Consider the following 5,000-nt stretch of genomic DNA (forward strand, 5'->3'; position numbering starts at 1 on the left):
CTGGTCTTTGTCCTTCTGAGTGCCTCCATTGTAGTGTAAATGACTGATTTCTGGTCTTTGTTGCTGCGCACATCACTCCCTGTAATCGACCTCCAGCTATCGCTTCATTCTCATACCCTCAACATGAAAGAACTGGGCCAGCTCTGCCAACAAGCTGTAAGAAAAATGATCACTGTGTGTGTGTGTGTGTGTGTGTGTCGTGTGTGTGTGTGTGTGTGTGTGTGTGTGTGTGTGTGTGTGTGTGTGCGTGCGTGTGTGTGTGTGTGTGTGTGTGTGTGTGTGCATACGTGTGTGTGTGTGAGAGAGAGAGAGAGAGCATGGCATAGAAACACAGTTGAGTCAGTTTAGACAGAACGCATTGCCCTCACAATACACAACATTACAATACAAATATTTCTTCCTTAGAATGCACATCATTCTCTCTTAAAATACACACCATACTCTTTCACTATACACATATTTTTATCTGAAAATACACACCATACTCTTTCACAATACACATATTTTTATCTGAAAATACACACCATACTCTTTCATAATGCACACCACTCTCCCTTACAATGTATATAATTCTTCCTTAGAATGCACATCATTCTCTTAAAATACACACTATGCTCTCTCAAAATACACCATACCATTCTACCATCCTCACAATCATCACTCTTTTAAACTACTCTGTACATCACTGCCTTTCTCCACAGCCTGCCCTTCTCTCACTCCACCCCTCCCTCCTTCCTTTCTCTTCCCCCCATCACAAATAAAGTCTCAATAAAGCCTGCTTTTCTCCATGGTGACGCGGGAGCCTCTTTAGGACAGTCTCGTCGTCATGACAACAGCCGCCTCCTGCCCCAGGAGCCGAATTGTCAGTTTATTTGGCTCTGTCCTGCCAGCGGGCCTTTTGGCCACGTCAAAAAAAAAAAAGGCGAAGAAGAAGAAAAACACTAGAAACTGCTCTGTCTTTTTGTACAAGAAAAACACCCTCCCCCCACACACACACACACACACACACACAATCCAGGTGGTGATACATGAGACGATTATGATGGAGAGGGAAGGATCAGAAGAGGGTCACTGAGGCCAGAAATGATTCTAATTTGGCCGATGGAGGCGATAACAGTTAGCATGCTGTTAGTGCCCACATATTCCCTTTGATTAAACTAATTACCTTCCCTGTGAGAGAGAGGGAGCAAAGCCTCATTTTAGCTAAGCGGCTATGCTAAAACACACTTCAGGCTCGGTAATGTTTGATGAGGAAGTCTCCATGATGTTTTTTCCCCTTCCATGGCTCTTAACTCAAGCATCAGTTGCCAGGGTTAGTGAGCTCAGTGGAACCTATGCTCCAAAGATAGCCTGCTGGTGGGGGCTTAATTAACTGCTACACATCTCAAGTGTTTACATATCCAGATGATTTGGGATTTGGATTTGAGACAGGGGATTTTTGGGAGGGCAGGAAGTGACCTCAACAGGAAGTGAATCTGGCCCAGATCTACTGCAGAGAGAGTGGCACAGGCCAGTGTAGTGTTACACTAATGAGAGGAGCTGTCCATGGTCCTGATCCAGCTCAGTCAGTTTGCTCTAGCTGTCCCAATGGCTACCTCTATAGATCAATCTTGTGTGTGCGTGTGTGTGTGTGAGAGCATGGCATAGAAACACAGTTGAGTCAGTTTAGGACAGAATCCATTGCCCCTCACAATACACAACATTACAATACAAATATTTCTTCCTTAGAATGCACATCATTCTCTAAAAAATACACACCATACTCTTTCACTATACACATATTTTTTTTATCTGAAAATACACACCATACTCTTTTCACAATACACATATTTTTATCTGAAAATACACACCATACTCTTTCATAATGCACACCACTCTCCCTTACAATGTATATAATTCTTCCTTAGAATGTAACATCATTCTCTTTAAAATACACACTATGCTCTCTCAAAATACACCATACCATTCTACCATCCTCACAATCATCACTCTTTAAACTACTCTGTACATCACTGCCTTTCTCCACAGCCTGCCCTTTCTCTCACTCCACCCTCCCTCCTTCCTTTCTCTTCCCCCATCACAAATAAAGTCTCAATAAAGCCTGCTTTTCTCCATGGTGACGCTGGGAGCCCTCTTTAGGGACAGTCTCGTCGCCATGACAACAGCCGCCTCCCTGCCCCAGGAGCCAGATTGTCAGTTTATTTGGCTGTCCTGTCAGAATGGTGCCGCTTTACGCCAAAAAAAAAAAGTAAGAAGAAGAAAAACACTAGAAACTGCTCTGTCTTTTTTTGTACAAGAAAACCCCACCCCCCCCCCACACACACACACACACACACACAATCCAGGTGGTGATACATGAGACGATTATGATGGAGAGGGAAGGATCAGAAGAGGGTCACTGAGGCCAGAAATGATTCTAATTTGGCCGATGGAGCGATAACAGTTAGCATGCTGTTAGTGCCCACATATTCCTTTGATTAAACTAATTACCTTCCCTGTGAGAGAGGGAGCAAAGCCTCATTTTAGCTAGCGGCTATGCTAAACACACTTCAGGCTCGGTAATGTTTGATACGAGTCTCCATGATGTTTTTTTTCCCCTTCCATGGCTCTTAACTCAAGCATCAGTTGCCAGGGTTAGTGAGCTCAGTGGAACCTATGCTCCAAAGATAGCCTGCTGGTGGGGCTTAATTAACTGCTACACATCTCAAGTGTTTACATATCCAGATGATTTGGGATTTGGATTTGAGACAGGGGATTTTGGGAGGGCAGGAAGTGACCTCAACAGGAAGTGAATCTGGCCCAGATCTACTGCCCAGAGAGTGGCACAGGCCAGTGTAGTGTTACACTAATGAGAGGAGCTGTCCATGGTCCTGATCCAGCTCAGTCAGTTTGCTCTAGCTGTCCCAATGGCTACCTCTATAGATCAATCTTGTGTGTGCGTGTGTGTGTGTGAGTGTGTGTGTGTGTGTGTGTGTGTGTGTGTCTATGTGTAATGAGGAAAACAAAATACAGAAAAAAAGGAAAGGAAGACTGAATACACACACACACACACACACACACACTCACACACTCCTTCAGTGGAGCGAGAACATGGTGGCTTCCTTGGTCAACAGTTAGCTTAATTGAGGCGTAATTGCTTCATTAGGCCTCGTGAAGGTAGAGTAAACACCCAGCACACAGCTGGGTCACCTTGGACCAGATGACTCCAGGCAGCACGGAGAGCCACATGCCATTGGAGCGTGTCTTGGCCGTGTGTGTGTGTGTGTGTTTGCGTGTGTTTGTGTGTGTGTGTGTGATTTGTGTGCATGTTTGTGTGTGTGTGTTTAGCATCTGTGTATGTGTGTGTGTGTGTGTATGTGTGTTTGTGATTTTTGTGTGTTTGTGTGTTCTGATTTAAGCAAGATCAGAATTCATGGGCTGTATAATTGTCCTGTTTGTGTGAGTGCGAGTGCGAGTGTGTGTGTGTGTGTGTGTGTGTGTGTGTGTCTGTGTGTGTGTGTGTGTGTGTGTTCCCATGTGAGATCGCTGAGATTCCTTGCTTCACTTAAACTGGCAGACTGTTACACAAGCAGAGGACAAGCGTCCATGCGTAGCTACGGCGATGAGCTAAAGCTGGAGCACAAGTGCTGCTGAGAGATGCGCTTGGGGCACGGAAGCTACTGCTGACAGAGAGCATGTGTTTACCAGCTGAGCACGCAGCAAAAGCTCTATAGTCCAACTGTGTTTACGTGTGTTTAAGTGTGTGTGTGTGTATAAAGAAGCCCAGAAAAAAAACTATTGTTTTTAGATATTTGTACAGTTTTGGATGTGAAATTGTGTTTACAGTTCATTCTGAATTGTGTGTGTGTGTGTGTATGTGTGTACTGTAGCCTACTGTATATATGTGTGTGTGCGTGATATATGAAAGAATACTATGTTGAGTTCATGAAAAGGACTCACACGCTGAGTCACTGGTCGATGTTCTGGACATTTATTGAGATGTGACTGAGTGGGTTCACAACCAAGATGACCATGCATACAGTAGAACACAATGAGTTCCCGATCAGCGATCGCCTGCCCAAAGGCCCATTCACACCAAGAACGATAACGATAACGATAACTATAACCATAAAAGCGTTCACACTGAACAACGATAAACAAAGTCTGTCCTTGTGTTAATGAATGTGACGGTTAAAATTTGATGGGTTCTGATTGGCTATTAGCTTTTTATCATTCTAAAAATTGCTCTGAAAGTGATCCCCAACGATATCATTCTTCATGTCGTTATCGTTATAGTTTATGTGTGAACGTTGTCATTCATAATAACGAGAACTATGTTTGTTTATACTTATCGTTATCGTCATTGTTCTTGGTGTGAATGGGCCTTAACGCCCCAGCCATGAGCTGGAACCAAAAGCAGTACGCACATCATGACACATTGACATACAACATAAATGACCAACGCATGTGTGTTTCCTGTGTTGAGTAGAAATGGCTCCACCCACCATCATGCTTATTCAGAGTCATGTTGCCATAACGACCGACATCCTCGCCCCAAAAAGCCATTTAGACAGTGCATCATCATGCCTTCCTATAGTTAAGGCTCTAAAGGTCATTCGTCTACAGTGTATGACTCGCTACAAGGCAAAATCAAGCCAAGTTATTGCACTACACATTCCACTGGGTCTACTTAAAACAATACAAAAAGAAAGAAAATAAACCCTTCTCATCTTTTGGATCCCTACAAAAAAAACATCCTAATATTGTAATGCACATTAAACAGGTGTGTGGTTGTAGAGTGGCGTCACTACATCACAAACATAACAGGTCAAAACTGAGCCTCATAGTCTTGCTACATGTTAATCTCCGTCTATTGGTGACTAGTATATGCAGAGGTTTAAGCCTGGGCATGGAGCCATGGTGGTCTCTAGGTTAGGCTGTGGTTTCTGTAATTATACATGAGTGGTATTGTAGGACCAGGCGAGGTACACATTAAGTGGAATAGTGAAATTCAACCAAAG

This window comes from Alosa alosa, chromosome 22 (genome assembly GCF_017589495.1).
Source record: "Alosa alosa isolate M-15738 ecotype Scorff River chromosome 22, AALO_Geno_1.1, whole genome shotgun sequence".
NCBI lineage: Eukaryota > Metazoa > Chordata > Actinopteri > Clupeiformes > Clupeidae > Alosa > Alosa alosa.